This window comes from Gadus chalcogrammus, chromosome 1, assembly GCF_026213295.1.
Source record: "Gadus chalcogrammus isolate NIFS_2021 chromosome 1, NIFS_Gcha_1.0, whole genome shotgun sequence".
In the NCBI taxonomy this organism is placed as follows: Eukaryota; Metazoa; Chordata; class Actinopteri; order Gadiformes; family Gadidae; genus Gadus; species Gadus chalcogrammus.
In genome coordinates, this window is record NC_079412.1 from 3,358,589 (window position 1) to 3,383,355 (window position 24,767).

The 24,767-nt window shown below is 42.4% G+C and overlaps 1 protein-coding gene across 1 annotated transcript in view; it reads right to left on the minus strand.

The window, feature by feature from the left end:
* LOC130403476 (uncharacterized) overlaps positions 1-24,767 on the minus strand; it is a 51,551-nt gene that overhangs the window by 12,246 nt on the left and 14,538 nt on the right. The window lies entirely within an intron of this gene.

Here is a 24,767-nt window from a genome sequence, read left to right on the forward strand (position 1 = left end):
CAAAATCTTGCAAGCGAGCCGCTGGGTGCAGGTGCAACGAGATGGAGCACTTGCTGAGTCATTTCCTGTAGGGCTGGAGCCACAGGTTGAAGCGTATGCGTCCTTTGAGACCCCCTTTGATATATAGGAGACCTCAAAGTAGGGATGCAAATTATCGAGTAATTCATTAATCGATAGTTGTTTCATCTTATCGATCGATGATCGATTAATTGATAAGCGGCAATTCTTCTGAGAAGCTGAATTTCCTTCTGAATGTGACACATTTAGGTGGTAATTCAACGAAGTCGTTTAGTTGTTGTACTTTAAAATACTTCCACATATTGTGCATTTGGCGTCTTTGTCGTCATTAACCAACTTAAAGTGGCTCCATACTGCACTCCGTTTTGCCCTCTTCATCGTGTCAGTGTCCCGCTTTTCGTTTGTCTTGTCCTGCCGTGTTCCAATACCCGTACTGTCCGTACTTACTAGCCAAAATTTGAGTACACAGTACTCCAATTCAGATCCGGCGAAAAGAAGTATACTTCAAGGACCCGGATGCCGTACTCAAAACGGGCTAATCGTGAAGTGTGGATCGAAGGACACTCCCCGTACTCAACGGCAGCCTTCTTAGCTACGTTGCAGAAGAGGCGGAGCCAGGCTGAGCCAAAGTCGGCGCATTTTCCACATAGCCTGCATTAATAGAGTCATTTTGTAGTTTTTATAGTTTTTATAGCTTTTTATAGCTACTAGGCGTAAATAGTTCACCGTTCAAAGCGGGATGTTTATTGCGGGGGAGGAGCCACGGCGGCAGTCGTGATCGTAATTTCCGGTTAGTGCACCACGGAGTACTCGATTTGGAACAGCACTCACATCTGAAAAATTAACGTAGTAGCCAGTGCAGATAGTATACTTCCTTTAAGTATACTCATGGAAGTACGGGTATTGGAACACGGCACTGCTTTACTTGTGTTCCCGCTTGTGTTCCCGCGTGTGCGTCAAGTACGTCTGGCGTCAAGTGCGCCCTCACGTGGACGGTTGGGGAATTACGGGTTAAAATGCGATTAATTGCAAGTAATTTATTTTAATCGAGTAATCTCTTATCGACAATTAATCGATAATCGATTAATTGTTTGCATCCCTACCTCAAAGTAAAGCTCACTTAAATGTCGTCGACCCAGTCACCTATTGCATCACTTCCTTTAGGGCTTCGGCCTCCTAATTGATCATTGTAGTATAATTGAATGCCCTCTTTCATATATATGATACCTCCACCACTGGGACATGGCAACAATTCTCCAAATCAATATGGGGAGGGGGGGGTGATGCTTGTGGACAGTAGGGTTGTACACTAGACATAAAAAGGAAGAAAACTCAGGAGAAGGAATGACCTCTCATAAATATTTATTTAATAAATTGTTTCAAATAACCCTGCCTCGTTAAATCAATGAGCTTGGTGTTTTGCTTTAAAAAATAGGTTATAGAAGAAGTCTAAACTGCAGAAAATAAAAACATCCAAGCTGCCTTTTAAGGATACCTTGGAATATCCGTCTATTTTTTAACCATCGGACCCTAGTTTACGACAAAAACAACACAATTTACGGCAGCTCATTTGCCGCATGGTTTTTAGAGCCATGTAAGGATTAGAGGGGCTGGTGGATAGCAACCACCATAGCAACCATGACGGTCAAGTGACTGGATTCAGCCCCGTTGAAAAAAATAGAATACCACCCTCAGGAGATTAATGATATTTAAATGATTATGACCATGAAGTCTTTATTTGCATGGGTTTACATTTCGTTCTGTGTAGCATGGAAAAATCGGAGAAACACTCCCATTCGGAATGCATTGGTTTACATTTCTTTCTTTGGAGCACAGTTATTTTTATTTATTTTCAGTTTTTGAGGAGGTGCTTCTAAGATGCTAATTTTTCTGCAATAATCCAAAATCAAATGGAAAAACCCGTTGGCTTTTTGTCAAGGGAACCCAGGGCGACGCTCACTTCCGGCTTGGCCAACAAACGTCATCCCTCCACCACTATACTGTAATAACTAGGGGTGCAACGGATCAAAAAACTCACGGTTTGGATCGTTCCTCGGATCAGAGTCACGGATCGGATCATTTTTCGGATCAGCAAAAAAAATAAAAAAATAGCGTTTGTGATTGCTTTAGCCCGGTCTGATTGTGGAAGAAGGGGCTGCTTAAATGCCGCGGTGATGAGCGGTTGTTGAGCCGCTTTCGGTTTCACTCCTGTCAGTGAAACACCGGGGTGATGTCGCTGTAAATGCGTGGCCATGCTCGATGTGTTTTTCTTTATGTTAGCAATCGCTATGTCAGCTACGTGTTACGTCTGTGTGGTAACCTAGGCGACCGGTTTGTGTGGCAGCGCGAGTATATGGAAACAGACGTAGCACTGGAGGCAGCAGTTATCGTTACAGTAGTCACCGAAGTCTAGCCTACTTTTATTTTCCATGCCCACTGTTCTTCATGTTGTACGCTGAGGACAATAAATCACAACGAGCCATAGGACTGTTTGCTTATTGAAAAGGGAACTGTTGCAGACTTTTACCCAGAGCGTGTTAAGTAGCTCTGTCCCTGGAACTAGCAGGAATGGTTACGGCTGTGTGTGGACTGAACATGCGCAATTTTTTTTTTTTTCATAAATCAATCCGCGGATCATGCGTGTGCCGAACCGAAATAGATGATCCGAACGGATCACGGATCAATGATGATCCGTTGCACCCCTAGTAATAACGCATGTTGAAGTTGAATGATAATGAATTAATTTATTCTTTATTCTGCCTTAGTATTTATTTATTTGGCAGCGAAATGCAGTGTGTGTGTGTGTGTGTGTGTGTGTGTGTGTGTGTGTGTGTGTGTGTGTGTATAACACACTATTTTATGTTGAAATGCGACGTAATCCAGTGTTCACGAAAACGTACACTGTCAATGTATGCTTTTGGCGACTGGGTTGGCTCTCAGATATACGTGTTTCTAACAAGATGATATCATTAAAAGTTACATAAAGTAACGGTTTAATAACACAAAAGCAGGAAACACGTGAGCTGCATTTCCCATTCAGATAATAAAGATTAATAAAGATCATACACATTCACTGACTGAGGATTATTCAAGGGAAAAGTAAATTTCTCGCTAGAAATGTCATTAGAAACACGTTAAATGGTGAATCTGTCCTAAAATATTGCATCTCCCATTCAGCTGGGTTTTGCGTATCATATGCACGCGAAATGGACGTATCCGCCCTCCACAGTAGTTAATGCTGGGTTTTGCGTATCGTATGCACACGAAATGGTCATTTGGCGTATGTACTGCACGCATTTTGAAAGTGTCAAACCGTGCGATCTGTGCGCATATTGGTGAGACTGGAAAAGCTGTCATATTCTTAGTTATCACAGACAATTTTTAACAATAAATGTTCTGTACGGAGCTCCTTAAGGGACAATAGGGAGAAAGCTCCCGGACAGAACCTTAGATGGAAGTCGTGCTTAGTGACAAATCACGACAAATACTTCCAATTGATATGCATGAGTTTGAAAATTGTGCTTTTTGACACGAACATTTAGAAAATACGTGTACCTGATCACGTTTCAATAGATTAAATAACGTGACAGTGTCACCTATTTTCGTGAGCCCGGGATGCCTGTGCGCCGGCCATTATCGCCCGATGAAATATTCTTCGTCATATCTATCAAACCAAACATCCTTCACATTCGCCGAACGACGATTATGAAAGTAAAATGCACATTTCTCGCTAAAATGTTTACATAAACACTTTTAATGGATTAACTATGCTAAAATATCATATTTTCCACCCAGGATAAAAAGTATGTCCGCCATTTTCACAGAAGAATATCCTAAAAACTATCCAATAGGAAAGATGCTCACAGCGTCTATTAGAGACGTAGTGAGGCACCCCCCATTCCGTATGCAGAAGACGCCGAAGGGTACCTTTACCGTCACCGACCGACTAAAAAGGGTACCTTTCCCGTCAGTCACCGACGCTAAGGGCCTTTGCCAACAGTCGGTATTTGACGTTCTCGGAGTGAGACTGTGTTGTTCAGGTAGGCTTTAATGAACTACTAGTTTATTATTTAGTTATTATTTTAAAATATCATAAAGGAGTTTACAAATGATTTATTATTTATCTATTAAAACCAAGCCTATGTTCATCTGGCTACTTTGGGTTATTTTCTTACATCTGTTTTAATTGCATTGAGCATTCCACAGCTATTCCAAACCTGAGATGTTTTTTCTTTTAAGGCGAGACACGGCAGGTGAAATATCGATTTTTTTCATGCCCTGGTCAAATTTGAGATTTTGAGCTAGTTTGCCTCTTTAACTTGTTATCTTTCATACTACCATAAAGAAAACGTCAAAATTACACATTTATGTGTCTGTTTCACTGCATTTAGTTCAGCCGCGGCATCCATTTTGTCCTAAATTTACCAAGAATTCTTACTTCGAACCGCGTTCAGCGTTTCGTCTTTTTACACATCTGTCATGTCTAGTATGATTTTAAAGCTCTGAGCCTCGACCAGAAGGGCATTTCCTTTCTTTTCAGCAACCAATCCTGACTTTCTGAAGGGGGCTTTAAAGAACTAAAGTCGATTCATTGGCTGACGGCGCTTTTCTGCTAACGTGATTCGCTCAGTGCCTCACGTGTTGTCTTTTTGACATTTCCGTGTTAGCTCGTCCGGTCGTAAGTTGTTTGCTAACTGTGAGGTGATAGAGGGTGCCACTGACTGCGCGACACAGCAGTGGTTGATTGTCCATGTCTCTCGTCTAAATGAGATGATAAATTATCTTCTGTGTCCTAACTGTGCCGAATCTGATCTGTCAATAAACATTGATCCAAACAACCAGGGCTTTTGCAGTAGTCTGATTCTGGAGTGCAACCGTTGTAAAGCTGAGGGTGGGTATCGGCAAAGCGTGTATACATCCACACGACTGCAAAGTGAGACCCGCGGAGACGTCGCCTTTGACGTAAATGTGCGCATGGTGCTGTTGGCACACGAGTTGGGCTTGGGTTATGCTGCGCTGAAAAAGATCAGCAAGGTTTTGGGGATCCCTTCCCTTCATTTGAAAACGTACCAGCGACATGACAAAAGAGTTACAGGTAGGCTATGGAAAGATGAGGAATGATTACAGACTTGGATGATAATAATGTAGGTCTAGTAATAATAAATATATGTAGGCTACTGTATTAGGTAAATGTACACATTATTATGGCAGATAGGTATTAACTCTAAACACATCCAACATAAGTATGTTACACCACTAGTAGTAAACATAATACACCATACAACATATAATATTATATTAGGCTAATAATACATTATCTGACAATACAATTTCATGGATGCAAAAAAGATTGATTCATAACAGTAACAAAATGGCATAACATTGTTGTGGTAAGTTATTCTTTTGAAAAGGTTTTCTGTTTTCAGTTCACTGGCAAAAAAAAGGACATAATAAAATGAGCAGATTTTGACACAGTGTGTATTTTAATTTTAGTGGCAGAAATTGAGAGGGGACTAGGGTCCTTGCACAAGGCCAGGGAGAGCATCAGGCAGGCGTATGCAGATATGGATCCGGAGGTGGCTGAGTCACTGAGGCAGGATACAGATGCTGTGATAGACATTGGGGTCTCCTTCGATGGGACCTGGCAGAAGCGAGGCTTCACCTCACACTACGGTGTGGGTGTCTGCATTGACATCCTGACAGGTCTCGTTATAGATTACGAGATCCTGTCATCTTACTGCCATGCATGCGCCTGTAAGAACAGTGTGTTGAAAGCAGGAGAAATCAGTGAGGAGGAGTTTGACAGCTGGAAAGAAGGCCACAAGGCTGACTGCGCTAAAAACTTTGCCTGCTCCAGCAAGGCCATGGAGCAGGAGGCTGCCAAAAGGATGTGGGGTAGGTCAGTGAGCCGTCATCAGCTCAGGTACACGGAGATGCTGTCGGATGGAAATAGCTCAGCATTCCGGCAGGTAGTAGAGCTGAAGCCCTACCCGGGTCAGGAGGTCACCAAACTCGAGTGCATCAACCACGCTCACAAAAGAATGGGCACTGCACTCAGAAAGATAAGTGTAGGCAAAAAATTGGGTGGCAAGGGATCAGGGAAACTCACGGCAAAGAAGTGCAAATCTCTACAAATTTTTTACAGGGGGGCCATTCTAAATAATCAGGGAAACATTGAGGGCATGAAGTCGGAGATATGGGCGGGCCTGCTCCATTGCATGTCTACTGACGAAGTGCCATTGCACAACAGATGCAACCCCCAGTGGTGCTTCTTTAGGAGGGCGGAAGACAACGGAGAGACCCCCTGACAGCCACTCGCTTCACTCAAAAAAACATTTGTCTCGGGAAGTGGGTCAGACACTTCTGCCCATTTATCATCGAACGTCAAGTGACAGTCTCCTGCAAAAAATGCAGCATGGGGGCACACAAAATAACAATGAGTGCCTCAATTCACTTATATGGGCTCGCTGCCCAAAAACAGTGTTTGTGGGGAGAAACAGAGTGGAGGCGGCTGTAAGCATGGCCATATCATCTTTTAAGCCGGGAAAGCATTGCCGCTGTTCTACCTTTAAAGCCGGGGGCGCTGTTGCGTCATTCTACCTTTAAGGACGGGAAAGCGTTTGCGTCGTTTTTCTGTATAAGGGGTGTTTTTGCCCAAAGTGTCGGCCTCTGGGCCAATGAAATGCATCAAAATAGACACATATAGGTGTCAACTTGTTCCTCGTGAGTTTAGTTCAGAAATTTCTTCAAGCAAGTATGGCGGAATTTGAGACTGAAGACTTTTCTGACGGTAGCGATTTCGAGGAGTTTCTCGGCTTCGAAGATGTTGATGAGGCCGAGTACTTTGATGACGAATACGAACCGATTGACCGGGAATTATGGTTAAGGCACATGTTCGTGAATGACGACGAGGAAGAAGAAGTATGGAATGGGGCTATGGGAATGGGGCTGCTTGTGTTGCCGGTGCGAAGAGATTACTGGCGACAGAGTATGAATCTCTTTCGGACGCAATTCGCCAGAAATATGTCCCGGGACAGATTTGCGGCCAGCTGGAGGCAAGGACAATAGTAATACTTATTGATTGGGATGATGCTGTAATAAGTAATTACTACAGTTTATATGTAAGAGATGTATTACTGTCCCGGAGATGCGTAAAGCACCCGGGTGCGTAAAACCAGATAAGCTTCTCTGGAATGTCACTTATACTTATCAATAGTAATACTTATTGATTGTGATGATGCTGTAATAAGAAATTACGACAGTTCATATGTAAGAGATGTATTACTGTCCCGGAGATGCGTAAAGCACCCGTAAAACCAGATAAGCTTCTCTGGAATGTCACCAGTGGCGTAACAAGGCAACGACGGGCCGTATGCAGGATGTTCAAGGCTCTTCCAAAGAATAGAGCTTCTTTGGAATTTCACACCTAACTGCGATCTCCAGAACAATAAGGCCTAGGCTACTATACATTCCCAAATTATAGCCTGTATCTTTTAATTACGCTACTTCTTAGGATGGAATGCAATTGTATTTGTATTATGCATAATACTTTTATTCAGTAGTCATCACATACAAGTGCATGTAATTTAAAACGCAGACTGTTTACAGTTTTAGTCCCAGTCTGTTCCCCTTCCCATGTTTGTTATTATATACTTTATTACTTTCTTATATACTTATTTCACTTTATTATACTTCCTGCACTTTTACATATTTTTTTACTTTTTTATTTACTTTTCTACCTGTATGTAAATATTGTAAATATTTGTAAATAAAAACTCCAATTTCCCATGAAAGCCACAGGTGTCAGCTCTCAAATACTTCTTGAATTGTGTTCCTATCTGTTACAGGGGCTGAGAAATCAGTAATTTAGTAGGCGTTGACACAATTGCTGAATTTCTAGAAAAACTTCAGGTTTTGGGGGCTTTTCTGAAATCGCCTATAGGTTTTACAGGCATTTTTTCCAGGCGCTTTAGGCCTAAATGGGTTAATGAGGGTGCGTCAGCCATCCTTAATGTGATGGCCAACCTGTGGCTGGAGAGCACAACAATCACCCTAAACACCATCAGGGAAGCTGACATGCTGAGGGTCACCAAGGCAAATGCCATCCTGTCTCCTCAAACAAAGGGAAAGAGAAAACATGAGAGCAATGAAAGAAAAGTGAAAAGGCACCAGCAAGAACAGGAAGAGGGGGCGACATATGGTGCAGGGATGGAAATGTAGGCCCAATGTTCTGCATATGCAAATCAATTAATTACCATAGCCTACTAAAACTAGATTAAAAAAATGAATTGCATGTTTTGTGTAATCATTTTGATTTAAGTTATGAACTGGTTCATGATGATACAGTATGTATAAGTTAAAATGTTACCTTATTCACCTGCACAATACCGTATAATTAACCAGCCTGTTACAGCAGTTGTTGGCTTTCTATGGCTGCCATGTTATTAAATTATTTATTTAAATGTTCTTTATATATTCAAAACTGTTATGACTAAGAGCTTGAGCCTTTATTCTGCGTTCTAGTAGATTTTTGCTGTATAAATGTATGAAAATCCCCTATATAAATCTTTAAATGCCGTTTTCTCAAAATGAGTGTTTTTCCATTTTTAGGTGCACATTTCTCAGCCTATGTAGAACCTAGGTACACCACACTTCCCAGTTTCACACATAGCATTGTTATGTGTGAAACTGGGAAGTGAAATAAATAAATAAATCCATGTACACATGGATTTATTTATAAATTGTGCCTGGCCAGATTTATGGGTCATTTTACCTGGAAATCATGGCTAGGTTTTTTAAGGCCATGGATAGTATATTTTGATTTCCTAGGTCTTAAAAGCAGATATCCTAAAATCCATGTGAGGATTTTTTGTCATTTGATATATAAACAAAATAAAAAAAGAATTTTGGTCCTGGCTATATCACAGTTTAAGATTCATGCACCGGAAATATATGCAAAAACGTGCATATTTAATGAGATTCAGCCTAATTAGCATAATTAAATATGCAAAATTCAAAAACTTGTAATACATTTTTTTCTTATAATGATGTATGTAATCAACTGGTAAAGTTTCATGGTGATCCCTTGTATTTAAAAATGTTACCCTATTCACCTGCCATGTCTGGCCTTAACATCAAATGTTTCTCTACAGCCCACTATTAGGCAAGAAGAGACCAGCAGTGCCTCTGGAATAGAAATGGATGGACAGGATCTTGAGGTGCTTGAAGAGCCACAACCTAAAAGAAGATCTGGGCTAGCTGATTTACTGGGAGAAACATTTTCTACCACAGCCCCACTAAAGTCAGCATTTTCCCAAGCTGAAGAGGAAGTGAAGAGATACCAGGAGGCTTCTCCACTGCCACTTGAAGAAAACCCTCTCAACTGGTGGAAAGCTCATGAGAAAATGTATCCTTTCCTGGTCAAACTCGCCAAAAGATACCTGAGCATTCCAGGCACAAGTGTGTCTGCTGAAAGGGTGTTCTCCACTGCAGGGGATATAGTCATAGCCCAAAGGAGCACTTTAACATCTGAGCATGTTGACCAACTGCTTTATCTGAGCAAAAATGCCAACATTCCAAAATGAATTTAACATTTTGGTTCATGACCTTGCAGCCAACTAGACTGGACTCTAGCAGTTCACATTTTTGTTTATTTTTCTCAAGTTGACTGAAGCACTGAGTTACTCTTATTTATATGAGTATTCTAAGGTTTATGTTACTCTATTAAGTCTGCTTTGTGTTACTCTATTGTATTTAAAAAAAATAAAATTATGTGCTGGGAGCTCAGCGTTCATGTGAGAGGTCACCTAACGGTCCTGTGTCCTGAATGTTCAAGGACAAAGTTTTGCACTACCCTCCTAAGTTTTTGCACTGTTGTTCACATAATTAGATGTGCCATTTGAAGTGAGTTGAGCAGTCTTTTTTTCCTCGTTTTTTGTAATGTCTTTGAATAATATGGGGAACATGAATCGCAATATATCGCAGAATTGAATCGCAATACTTGCTGTATCGCAATATATTGAGAATCGCAATAATATTGAATCGTGGCCCAAATATCGCAATAATATCGAATCGTCAAATTTTTGCAGACGAGTCACGTATCACCTTCATTACGCCTTAAAAAACGCCGTAAAATGTAGAAAAAGTGTTTTTTACGCTGTCATGCGCAAAAAATGCGCCGCTTTTTACACCGCAATGAAGTCCTTTAAGAGCGCGCATAAAATACACGCGTTTGTGCACATCACAACGCGCGTAAAATACGGCGTCTCTCGTATGCTAATAATCTCCGCCCTTCTTTTCTCTCAGCCAATGCATTTGTAGTGTTTGCGCCCAATCGCTGATCAAGACAAGCAGACCAAATGCATTGGCTGAGAGAGTCGTTTGGAGCGCGGTTTGATGCTCTAAACTGTGTATTTTCCGCGCGGTTTGATGCTCTAAACTGCGTTTTTTACGCACGCTCTTGAAGGACTTCATTACGGCGTAAAATACGGCGCATTTTTGCACATGACTGCGTAAAAAACACTGTTCTTTTACCTTTTTTTTTACGGCGTAATGAAGGTGATACGTGACAGCATGAGGTCGATTTCTGTCGGGGTTGGCTTGCCATAGTTACAAGCCGTTTTGGAAATCGGCACCTTATGACATCACACGGGTGGGCGTGTCCACCAGATGTGTGCTGGATAGATCAGTCTACCAGCCTACCTAGTGGACTGTAGCAAACGTTGGACATCTATCTTCTAGGTGGACACACCCACCTGTGATGTCATAAGGGGCAGATTTCCAAAACGGCTTGTAACGGCTAATCACACCACACCGGTTGGCATGTCATGGGACCTGTAAAAAAAAAAATCTTTATGCAATATTATTTAGAGAAGTCCACTGCAATTCATCTAAATTATACCAATTAATCTAAATTATATCAAGTATTAGGCTAGGCTTCTGAATAGTCACACATTTGCGTCTTTTATCTGAACACCTTATTTTTACAGAGATTTTTCAATCAGCAGATGTATATTGAGCAGTGGCCTTTTACAAGGTGTCTTTTTACACAATTTACTTTCCCTGGGCAAACTCTGTAAATCAAGATATTTTTCAAATACCATTGTCTTCAGTGAGTTATACCAAAGCACTGTACCATATTGTATACCATTCTATGAACCAAAATGTTGCTGGCTTATTGGATATTTGTACATTTTTTTCATTTTTCATTTGTATATTTGGCATATTTGTTGGGTCCAGTTTAACTTCCCTGTGGAAGCTTGATACAGATATTCATTGAAAATCTTTTACACATTGACTGACTTTTATTTCAATGCAATTCACATTGGCGAGAAATTAAAGCAATAACCTATGTACTGTTAATCCTGGTTTGTGGTGCCTTATTACACAACACAACATTTACATTTTAGTTGGTACACACTGGTTTTCCCCTATGATGTTACTTGAATGAATTTATTGGTCTGCTTTCTGGCACATGCTCTCTTCCTGGATAACTGCCTTTATTTTAAGATCAGGCAACTTGTTTCCAGTAACTACTAAACTAATTGTGTTGACAATAGGGGTGCAACGGATCATCATTGATCCGTGATCCGTTCGGATCATCTATTTTGGTTCGGCACACGCATGATCCGCGGATTGATTTTTGAAAAAAAAAAAAATTGCGCATGTTCAGTCCACACACAGCCGTAACCATTCCTGCTAGTTCCAGGGACAGAGCTACTTAACACGCTCTGGGTAAAAGTCTGCAACAGTTCCCTTTTCAATAAGCAAACAGTCCTATGGCTCGTTGTGATTTATTGTCCTCAGCGTACAACATGAAGAACAGTGGGCATTGAAAATAAAAGTAGGCTAGACTTCGGTGACTACTGTAACGATAACTGCTGCCTCCAGTGCTACGTCTGTTTCCATATACTCGCGCTGCCACACAAACCGGTCGCCTAGGTTACCACACAGACGTAACACGTAGCTGACATAGCGATTGCTAACATAAAGAAAAACACATCGAGCATGGCCACGCATTTACAGCGACATCACCCCGGTGTTTCACTGACAGGAGTGAAACCGAAAGCGGCTCAACAACCGCTCATCACCGCGGCATTTAAGCAGCCCCTTCTTCCACAATCAGACCGGGCTAAAGCAATCACAAACGCTATTTTTTTATTTTTTTTGCTGATCCGAAAAATGATCCGATCCGTGACTCTGATCCGAGGAACGATCCGAACCGTGAGTTTTTTGATCCGTTGCACCCCTAGTTGACAATGTAAGACTGATTTCAAGTACTTCTATCTAGAATTTAACATCTGTGAACTTGTTTTCAGGCCATAAACACTATCCAGAGACTGGTTATAATTATTTTTATCTAGAATTTAGCATCTGTGAACTTAATATTAGACCAAGGATACTAATCAGAGACTGGTTATAAGTATAATTATCTAGAATTTAGCATCTGTGAATATATTATTAGACCAAGGATACTAATCAGAGACTGGTTATAAGTATAATTATCTAGAATTTAGCATCTGTGAACTTATTAGACCAAGGATACTAATCAGAGACTGGTTATAAGTATAATTATCTAGAATTTAGCATTTGTGAACTTATTATTAGACCAAGGATAATAATCAGAGACTGGTTATAAGTATAATTATCTAGAATTTAGCATCTGTGAACTTATTATTAGACCAAGAACACTTACCAGAGACTGCTTAATTCTAGTCTAGAGGCAGCTTATTTTAAGACAACTTGTCAAGAAAAGTTAATTTCGGATAATTGACAGATAATTTCACTAATTTTAAGCCATTTTATGATAGATTTAAGTTTTTATATCTTGAATTTTGACCAAGCTTTTTTGCAGTTTATAGGTCATTTTCAGGGATGTTCACCAAGGCCAGAGGAAAGAGGCGCTTTCCCATCCCAACACTTGTCCCAGCCAAGAAGTTGAAGCCATTAGAGGTGGCTTTCTATTTGCTTCCAAAGCAGTGTGAGAAGACCCAGAAGGAGGGGGACCAAATTCTCCATCTCCAAACAGGGTTAGGCCGCAGGACTGCTCATCTGGATGAAGCTTCAAATCACGAAGAGGTATTCAAAGACTATTAGTAATTTAGTCTTGCTATACAAGGCAAGGCAAGGCAACTTTATTTATATAGCACTTTTCATACACAAGGCAGACTCAAAGTGCTTCACATATAAACATTGTTATGTAATAAAATAAAATAATAGAAAAGTAAAAGAAAACATATGCAAACAAATGAGTAAAATAGAAAGTGCAATGTATTCAAGATCAGATCAACAGTCTCTCTGGTATCCGCGTCGGGACTCCAACCCGACCTAAAGGAACTTGGTACTTTCTCTCGGACTCCAACCCGGATTCTAGTAACCCTTATCCTTTCTCTCTGGTATCAGATTATGTATCTTTCTGGTAAAAATAGAAAATTAAATTGAAAGTTAAAAAGGCTTTTAAGTAAGTAAAATTGATTTAAGAGAAAATTAAATTGAAAGTTAAAAAGGCTTTTTAGTAAGTAAAATTGAAAGTGCAATGTATTTAAGATCAGATCAACAGTCTCTCTGGAACCCAAGTCGGGACTACAACCCGACCTAAAGGACAAACTCAGGACTCTAACCCTTACACAAATCCTTTCTCTCTGGTATCAGATAATGTATTTTTCTGGTAAAAATAGAAAATAAAGGGAAAGTTAAAAAGGCATTTTAGTAAAATAAAGGTAAAGTATTTAAGATTTAGCAGAAAGCTAAAGCAAACATAGAAGTCTTCAATCTTGTTTTAAAGGTGCTCAGAGTTGGGGCAAGTCTTAAATCCTCAGGGAGTTTATTCTAGCTATTTGTTGCTGTTGGGCAAAATAACCTGCTGAGCACATCACATGTACATTATAAATATAGCTAACTCCTACCCCAGCCTGATCAGCACATCACATGGCAGTCACCTTACAATAGTCAACTCTTAACGCCTGATGAGCACAACACATGGCAGTCACATTCAACTTTTAAACACATAACACACACATGATAACATAGTCAGGTCGAGGCCAGAGCTAAGGCCCCATTTCTCCGCCAGGCAAATGGTAAACACTCAGACAATGCACTGTTTCATCCTCAGAACGGGAGGGCCACAATCAGGAGACTCTTTGAGGCGCTCCCCCATCAGGAAGAACACGAGGAGATACACTAGGGCCTGAGAGCCAAGGTCACGCAAAGCACTGTTTCATCCTCAGAACGGGAGGGCCACAATCAGGAGACTCTTTGAGGCGCTCCCCCATCAGGAAGAACACGAGGAGACACACTAGGGCCTGAGAGCCAAGGTCACGCAAAGACACACAGAACCACATACGTCTCAAACGCACACACCTCACCAAGAGGAAGATACAGCATAAAACTGTATCACACAGACACTTCTGCCCCCCCCCTTCTTCTGAAGCAGACCTTCCACGGAGGCGAAGCTCTGGACGAACCATCAGCGCTGATTAGGGACTTAGACATATTCGATTTCTCACGCTTTATGACTCTGTATAACCGTTGCCACTTTACTTAATAAATCCAAGGTCCTCGTGCCGATAGACTTTATTACCTCTCCGTCTCATTTTATCTGATCCAGTAACTAGACAGACCGTTTTTCCCTTCAATTTGGTGACCTCCGACGTGATTTTTTCTGAATTGAACACGCAACTGGGAAACGAGAGACGGAGAGCGGCACGACCTCGGGACCCCGGAGCACCGGACCGATTCCTGCAGTCTCACCTCGCGGCCGCCCAACAAAAGGTAGGCAGAACCTGTTGATAAAATCCAAACTCTGCATAGTTATATAGGAACCACATTAGGAGGTGAGACTGTGAGAGCGGTTCGCTACGGGATATCTCGTGGGGACGAATAGAGTTGCATTCCAGCATTTCCCCATAAACCCGATTAACCCTGAACGCGTGACACATCGAATATCGGCTCGTTGCATGGTGAAAGAATACCCTCGAGACCATAGGGCCTATAAGAATCGGTCATAGTGATACAAGACTACCGATGGCCGAATATTGTATGCCTGGGCCAAGAGTGGAGCCCAGAGGGATGCCTGGGCCGCGGGTGGAACCCAGAGGGAATGAGAAGGGCCTATAAGAATCGGTCATAGTGATACAAGACTACCGATGGCCGAATATTGTATGCCTGGGCCAAGAGTGGAGCCCAGAGGGATGCCTGGGCCGCGGGTGGAACCCAGAGGGAATGAGAAGGGCCTATAAGAATCGGTCATAGTGATACAAGACTACCGATGGCCGAATATTGTATGCCTGGGCCAAGAGTGGAGCCCAGAGGGATGCCTGGGCCGCGGGTGGAACCCAGAGGGAATGAGAAGAAAAAACTAGGGCCTATAAGAATCGGTCATAGTGATACAAGACTACCGATGGCCGAATAATGTATGCCTGGGCCAAGAGTGGAGCCCAGAGGGATGCCTGGGCCGCGGGTGGAACCCAGAGGGAATGAGAAGGGCCTATAAGAATCGGTCATAGTGATACAAGACTACCGATGGCCAGGTAATGAATGTGTATTAAATAATTCTATGTGGTAAGAAGGTTAGAGTCCCTTTGCAGAGGAAACCGTATGCCTGGGGCACGAGTGACACACAGAGAGACAGTGTGTGTATGCGTGAGAGAGGCTGTGTGTGTGTGTGTAAGAGGCCCAGAGAGATTGAGACAGAGAGACAGTGTGTGTATGCGCGAGAGAGAGAGCGACGGAGTGGCTGTGTGTGTGTGTGTGTGTGTGTGTGTGTGTAAGAGGCCCAGAGAGAGAGAGAGAAGAGAACGAGCGTATTTGTGGGCCGGCGAAATATAGAAATAAATCAATCAATGATAACCCGGCTATGTGTGCAACGCTTGCCTGCTTTGGTATGCCCAACGCTATTTTGCCGTGTCTGATGAGTGTGGGTGTGGGACACAGAACGAGAGGTCCGTTGATATGTTTCTGTGTGTGCGTTTGGAGGAGACAGAATGAGAAAGGTCTGTTTAGGTGTGTGTGTGAGAGGGAGCGAGAGAGATAGCAAGGAGAGATAGCAAGGAGAGCTAAAGTCGAAGGACGATCGAGAGGGACCATTTTCCCTCTAGACAGTTGGAGGTAGCGATAGAGTGCGTGTTTTTCTAACAATGAACGGTTGTTTCAGGACCACGAGAAGGGGCTCTGTATGGTTTTCAGGCCCAGAGTGTAATCCCCTTTCCCATATGTGTAGTCCTCCCATTTGAGGTCCCCGTCAACCATATTTGAAGTCCTCTACTCCACCTCATGTTGTAGTTCCCCTCCCTAAAATTGTATGGAAGTTAGAACCTGTGAGGGTGTTTTGGTTCGGCCTGACGAGGCCTGTACCAATTTCGGTGGTCAGCTTCTAGTTTTGTGTATATAGAAATTTGGAAAGGGGGAGCAGTATTAAGTTATATATAATAAAGTGAAAAGTTATTTGTGAATGAAGGGACAGAAGGATCTTTTTGTGTGTGAGAAATAGTTATTAGGCCTTGTTCCATGATGGAGAGTTGAGGATGTTGCATTCCAGGCTTATCTGTTAACGGTCCTAGCTGCTGCTTGACCCTAAGGGGAGTGAGGAAGGGTGAGAGAGAGAGAACACATTTCCCCCCCCATTTGTCGAGCTACACCATTCAGGCAGTACAGAGAGACACACTAACACACAGTACAGAGAAAGGAAATAGAGTGTGTTCAACTGAAAGCGTGTGGTGGCCATACGCCATAAAACACCACATATCCAAGGAATGCAGGTAGAGCTCTGTTGAGTTTTCAGGCTTTGATAAATTTGTAGTTCCCTGTCTGCCATGTTTGAAGTTCCTTGTAGTCTCTGTCCATAGGTTTCACCTGAAAAACCCCTCTGCTGGCCGAGAAAAGGAACTACCCATGGTATCTCTCACACCCAGCCCCCAGAGCACACTCGCTTTCAAGGCGTTATGGCTGCACCCAACGTGGGAGGGAGACACAGAGAGAGAGAGAGAAGCCACATTCCACCCTTATCTGTTGTCTTGCACCAAACAGCACCCCGTACTGAGGAGGGAGAGAGAGCGTGTTCTCCCGAAGGAGGGAGAGAGAAACAGGGAGACACACAGTGGATATTCACATTATGGCTAATTTGTTTTAGTTTTAGTTTTGTTTTTTGTCTTCCTAGGACAACAGTTATCATTCATGATGATGAACATCGAAGTTCATGAGGAGGTTATAAGGACAATAACGTTGATACTTTAATGGGACAACAGTGATGCTAATCTAATGCAATTGGACTAAAGAAGGTGTTTCTATTAACTAAGTGATTCATATTATTTTCACACAGGAAAGAATAATTGAATAAATATGGATATGATAAAGATGAGGATAATAATTAAAAAAAATATATATACATAAAGTAAAAACGTAATCTTGATAAACTGTACAGGTAGGACTACACCTATTAAAATATGGGGTGTATCTCTTTGGTCAAGGATGACAGGTGGATTGATGCCACATCTGCTGGGAAGGGATCCTACATGCTATGTTGTCAAATTGGATTCGGAAGTAGTGGGTTTACCTTTCAAATGCCACTACTGCTGCTGCAACACTTTAATAATTTTAACTCTGATAAATGACTTTTTGTTTTATAGTTTCCCTGAGGAGTATTCATTACGCACACACATTTGGCTGCATAGGGCAGTTGGGGCTGAAGACTCTGTCTCCATCCCTCCACTTTGCGATCTATACCACCATATGGGTGGGGATTGATTGTATCCCAGGTATGGCATCCTGCAGCGAGCCAGTATGGAAGGCTGGTTAGCCAACGACGGGTAAGATCCCACCTTGACACCCGGGACGACCTAAGGCAGGCACAGTCACGATTACTTAGCAGAGTCGCTGTGGGCACTGGCTTACTTGATCATGAAGTCACGAGCTGCAACAATCATAGGAAGTGCCCTGGGGTGTAAGGTGGAGGAGGAACAGGGGTCAGATATGTCAGCTCTGGCAGCAGAGGTGGTCTTGGAACGGGGCATGTCGCGTTTTATTTTATTTTATTTTATTTTACCTTTGTGGTATAGAAGCCCACTAACGCATGTACGTTTTTCGGTTTAGTGCATGACTTTGGAACAGCGTGGTTTCAGGCGGCTGATGGTAAACCCACCCATATTGGGCTTTGGTTTTGGACATACTGGTTTCGATTTCCCTTCCCAAAAGATTGGCTTTAATTTGCTGATGGTTAAGGTTAGACGTTTCGACGTTGGTTGCACCAACGGCGTTCTTAGATTTGCTTATCATTTAATGCGCATGGTTTTGACCATTGCGCAAGGGGGGAGGTATTGAGGAGAATTAAAAATATATATATATAATAATAATAATAATAATTAGAAAACAAGGTTTTTCTTCACCATACTTGCAAACAATGATTGACATCCAGCTAAAATGAGTGTGAAATATATTAAAAAAAAAAAAAAAAAAAACACAGTGTTCCACAGATGGGTAGAAGCAGTCCCATCAAAAGACCAAAGTGCGGCTACAGTAATCAAGTTTCGGACTAGAGAAGGCATGACAAGGTTTGGAATTCCGTCAGAAATAAGTTCAGACAAAACGTTTATTCAGAGAACACTCAAACAAGTGATTCAACATTTGCATGTCAAATAAAGACTAGATTACGCCCCAATCCTCAACCACAAGGTATGGTGGAAAGAGTGAATGGGACGCTCAAGACAAAGAATTAACAACATTTGGGCAAGCACTAAATTGAATTGATGCACTACCACTGACACTAATGAGTTATCGCATGAAAACTAACAGAACGACGCATCTAACCCCGCATGAAATGCTTAAGGGTCGACCCATGCCTTCACTTAACATTCGAGGGTGCCAAAAGGGACTTCCATTAGAGTAATTAGAAATAGGATTAAGGAAAATATGTTTGAACATCTAACTGTTGTACATAAGTTTGTACTTCCAGCAAGAGAAACACAAAGTTCCAGGGCCAGAGGAGGAGCCAGATGCTGACACGCCCGGAGCCGACCAACTACCCAAGGATGATGCAATCAGATTTCGGCAGGGTTTGAATCAGTCCTGTTTTGGTGGTCCACTATTAACAAAAATGTTGATTGGATAAATAATATATACTATAATCAGCAACGTTTTGTCAATTTTTCCACGGATAAGGTCAAGGGACTATATAGATATAGATATGCTATTGGCAGAGCAAGGAGGGGTGTGTGGGATGATAAAGACGACATGTTGTACTTTTATCCCCAATAACACAGCACCGGATGGGTCGGTGGCCAGGGTGCTGGCAGGGTTACAGTCCCTCAGATTAGATTTGGCAGAGCGCTCCGGCATTAATGACCCCTTCACAGGATGGATGGAGAGCCCAATGAGCGATGGGCGCTACAGGTGCAGCAGGAGCCATCCAAGCTTACCTGGGGATCGAGAGTTTGGACGAGGGACCACCAGAGGGGCCCGACCTGATCCGGCTGGAGAACATGGAACAGACCCCTGCCCCACTGTCCAAGAGCCCCCACGCAATGCAGCGCACCAATACATGAAGATCATCCGGCCCCGGCGTCCTGTTTCCACCACTGTATGCTGAAACCCCACCACCCCCCCCCGCCTGTGACGTACTAGTAACCTCTCCAGGTGGGCTGCCCCATTCCCGTCCCCGCCAACGGCACCACCCCCCTCCCACCTGATGCACCCACGTCGCCCGGACCAGGGATCTGCGTTCCGGTACCAGGGGCTGCGGCCCGTTCCCTTAAGGCTTGAGGGCGCCCCTGGCTGTATTCGCTTCTGTACGCTTCACTGTTTTTAGCCGCTCCCATATCTATGCCCGCGTCTACGCAACCGACGCCGGGAACGCAAATGTTGTTGTTTATATCGCTGTCCCACTAGATGGAGCTCGGGGATACACACGGGCGAGATTCCAGGGGCCTTGATTGCCCGTTTATCAGATGAGGTCCTGAGCGCAGTTGAATAAAAGGGTCTAATGCTCAGGTGGCGCCTTGCGACCACCTGCCCGTGATGACGCTCAGGACTATTCCGTGGTTTCTTAGTTGTTCCCGTGCCCCGGGCCTACCCCGAATACCCCATGCGTGTGATTGCTTATTGTTACACGACCAGCTAACTCCTCCTCACATCCTTAGTGTGTGGTCATCTGGGGATGGGTTGAGGGGGATTGCCATTCGTTATCTACCTCATATCTTTCTATTATTATTACTATTATTTAGGGACACGTTTCATGGTTGCATTTCTTTCCTGTGATTGTTATTGTGTAGTATTTGTGTGATTGTTGCATTTTTGTTTATTGTTTACTGTTTGTTTTATTGTTGCATTTCGTTGTTATTATTAGGGTTTGGTGTTAGTTTTGTTGTTGGTTGTTGTTTTTTGGTATCGTTTGATATTTGTTTTAGTATTGTTGTATGCTTGTTGTATTTTTTTTTTTTTTTATTTTTTATTTTTTTTCTCTTTTTTGTGTATTATCTGCTGCCACTTTACTTGGTATCGTCTGTTCGCGATGTAAGGCCGGGGTGGATGCCACCCCCTAGGTGGGGTGTGTATGGCATACCCATGTCTGAAGCATGGGTGGCGTTTCTCCCACGTGGTTTCCCCATACACCCGGTCCAGCGACTTATTTTAGTCCCATACTCATGGTTGTTTGTTTTTATGATTGTTTTGCCTTCTTTCTGTTACTTCTAAAAGTGTTATAATGATAGTCCCGCGCTGGAGTCCTATCCCTCGTATCCCAAATGAGTAAAAGTCGTCTTGCGACGACTTGAGGGGGATATGTTGGGCAAAATAACCTGCTGAGCACATCACATGTACATTATAAATATAGCTAACTCCTACCCCAGCCTGATCAGCACATCACATGGCAGTCACCTTACAATAGTCAACTCTTAACGCCTGATGAGCACAACACATGGCAGTCACATTCAACTTTTAAACACATAACACACACATGATAACATAGTCAGGTCGAGGCCAGAGCTAAGGCCCCATTTCTCCGCCAGGCAAATGGTAAACACTCAGACAATGCACTGTTTCATCCTCAGAACGGGAGGGCCACAATCAGGAGACTCTTTGAGGCGCTCCCCCATCAGGAAGAACACGAGGAGATACACTAGGGCCTGAGAGCCAAGGTCACGCAAAGCACTGTTTCATCCTCAGAACGGGAGGGCCACAATCAGGAGACTCTTTGAGGCGCTCCCCCATCAGGAAGAACACGAGGAGACACACTAGGGCCTGAGAGCCAAGGTCACGCAAAGACACACAGAACCACATACGTCTCAAACGCACACACCTCACCAAGAGGAAGATACAGCATAAAACTGTATCACACAGACACTTCTGCCCCCCCCCTTCTTCTGAAGCAGACCTTCCACGGAGGCGAAGCTCTGGACGAACCATCAGCGCTGATTAGGGACTTAGACATATTCGATTTCTCACGCTTTATGACTCTGTATAACCGTTGCCACTTTACTTAATAAATCCAAGGTCCTCGTGCCGATAGACTTTATTACCTCTCCGTCTCATTTTATCTGATCCAGTAACTAGACAGACCGTTTTTCCCTTCATTGCATAGTAACTAAATCCTGCTTTCCCATGTTTCGTGTTTACTCTGGGGATAATTAACAGATTGGTCTCAGAAGATCTTAGTGTTCTAGAAGGCTTATGTAGTGGAAGCATATAAGTTAAATATTTTGGGCCGAAACCATGTAGGGATTTATAGGTTAGCAACATGATTTTAAAATCAATTCTCTGACCTACAGGAAGCCAATGTAACGATTTAAGAATTGGTGTAATATGTTCAAATTTTTTGGTCTTTGTTAAAACTCTAGCAGCAGCATTCTGAACAAGCTGAAGCTTCCTTAGAGTTTGTTTTGGGAGACCTGTAAGGAGACCATTGCAGTAATCAAGCTTACTAGTGATAAAGGCATGTACAAGTTTTTGTAAGTCTTCAGTGGACATGAGCTCTCTAAGTCTTGCTACATTTTTAAGGTGATAATATGCAGATTTTGTAACTGATTTGATGTGACTTTCGAAATGTAAATCAGAATCCATGATAACCCCTAGATTTCTGGCTTTGATTGAGGTTTTCAGGGACAGAGAGTGAAGGTGTTGGGTTACTTTAAGCCTTTCCGTTTTAGCACCAAATACAATTATCTCTGTTTTATCCTCATTTAGGTGAAGGAAATTTCGGCACATCCAGTCTTTCACTTGCTCAATGCACTGGCACAGCAGATCTATGGGCCGATAGTCATTTGGTGATAGCGATACATAGATTTGCGTGTCATCAGCATAGCAATGATGGTCAATATTGTTATTATGCATGATTTGCCCTAGTAGGAGCATGTAGATGTTGAATAAAGAGGGTCCTAAGATCGAACCTTGTGGGACTCCACACATCACGTTGGTTGATTCTGATACAAAGTCGCCGATGGAAACAAAGTAGTTCCTATTTTGTAGGTAGGATCTGAACCAATTTAAGACTGAAAAGCCCCACCCAGTTTTCTAACCTGTCCAAAAGTATTGCATGGTCTACAGTGTCGAATGCAGCACTGAGGTCTAGTAGCATTAGTATTGAGGTTTTGCCAGAGTGTGTTAAGACGGATGTCGTTTACAACTTTAATGAGGGCGGTCTCAGTACCGTGCAGGGGTCAAAATCCTGATTGGAAGGTGTCATAACAACCAGTTGATGCCAGGAAGTGATTAAGTTGCTGGAGGACAACTTTCTCAATGATTTTACTTATGAAGGGCAGATTTGATATTGGTCTGTAGTTGTTAATAATAGAGGTATCTAGGCTCCGCTTTTTTAAAAGGGGTTTAATAAGTGCAGTTTTCAGGGCTTTTGGGAAGTTGCCTGACTGGAGAGAGTAGTTAACTATCTGCAATATGCCTATTGCTAGGCAGTCAAAAACATTCTTAAAGAGGTTGGTAGGTAAAGAATCAAGGCAACAGGTGGATGGCTTTAGTTGTGTAACAGTTTCCACAAGAGTTTTAGAGTCAATAACATTAAAGCATGCCATCCCTGCCACGTTACTTTTGCCTGAACAGGGTGGTAGTCCAACCTTTTTGTTTGAAGTGGAGATATTGATGGCGCGTCTGATGCCTTCAATTTTATCAGTATAAAAAGCTGCAAACTCATTGCATTTCTGCGTGGAATGGAGATCAGGTGGAATTTGTGTTGGGGGGTTGGTCAGTCTGTCAACGGGTTTTTGCATTATTATTATTGGATTTAATGATATTGGAGAAAAATGTTTCTCTCGCACTTTTTAAGTCTGAATTGTAGGCACGGAGGCTCTCTTTGTAGATATCATGGTGAATATGAAGTTTTGTTTTACGCCAGATGCGTTCAACCTTCCTGCATTCTTTTTTCTGTGCTGTTACAGAAGCAGCTTTTCTCCAGGGTGCCTTTTGCTTTCCAGAAATCGTTTTAACCTTATAAGGTGCAATGACATCCATGATTTTCAAAATTTTCCAATTAAAGTTTTCTACAAGATCATCCGCAGAACATGGGTTGAGAGGTGGTAGTAAGGAGATGGCCTTTCTAAAAAGTACATAAGATTCTTCATTGATATACCGTTTTTTGACAGTATTTGATTTTGTCTGTATGTCGGGAATAAAAGATATATTAAAGAAAACACAAAAGTGGTCAGACAAGGAAGGATCAGTCACAGAGAGATCAGAAACATTGAGGCCCTTTGTGATAACCAGGTCTAGAGTGTGGCCCTTACAATAAGTAGTCTCTTTCACATGTTGGGACAGTTCAAATGTGTCCAAAATGGTAAAAAGTTTTTTTGCACACTTGTCATTCAAATCATCAGTATGAAAATTGAAATCACCAGTTATAACTAGACAGTCAAAGTCTGTGAATTCATCGAAAAAATTTGCAGAGTATGTGGGTGGCCTGTAAATAATTAATAGGAGAACTCTGGGGGAGCATTTCAATACAGCACAAAGGTATTCGAATGATGGAAAATCACCAAATAACATCTGTTTCCCCTGAAAAACATTTTTAAATATAACAGCAACCCCTCCACCTCTTTTTCCAGATCTACATGCATCAAAAAAGTTATAGTTGGGAGGAGCTGTCTCTATCAGAACGGTTGCACTGTTATTTTGTTCCAGCCATGTTTCAGTTAAAAACATAAAATCCAGTTTAGAGGTGGTAATAAAATCATTAACTAAAAATGATTTGTTATTAAGAGACCTAACATTAAGTAGACCCATCCTGATGGTGTTGTTGATAGGCTTTAAAGTTGTTTTTGGTTTGGAGGAAATATGTATGAGATTTGTGAGGTTAGCAATGTGTCTAAGTTTCCCTTTGTTTACTCTCTTAGTGGTTACAGCAGGAATGCAAAAGTTGCCATGTTTTGACATAAGCAACCTTGGGTTCAGCAGATTATGCGAAACGTCCTTTATACTTTGTCTACGGCTGAACCCTTTTTTGTCTCAGTAATACTCAGGACTACTATCAGTACAGGGGGCGGGGGGCTGGGGCTCCCTCCGCTGTGGTGTTATCAGCCTGTGGGAATGACCTGGCGATGCTATCATTGACACAGATGCAAGTTTGCTACATATTCCTGTTTCTTAAATTCAGCTGGAAAATCGCAAAGGGAGGAGATAGTGGAGCTGGAGTTGTTGTGGCTATGGGAGAGATGAGGAGGGGGGTGGCCGTTCCTCGCCAAGCCAGCATCAGCGATGAGGGAGGGCACGGTGTCCATGGTGTCGGGCAGGCTGTTGTCTCTCTTCAAGGTCTTTGGTCT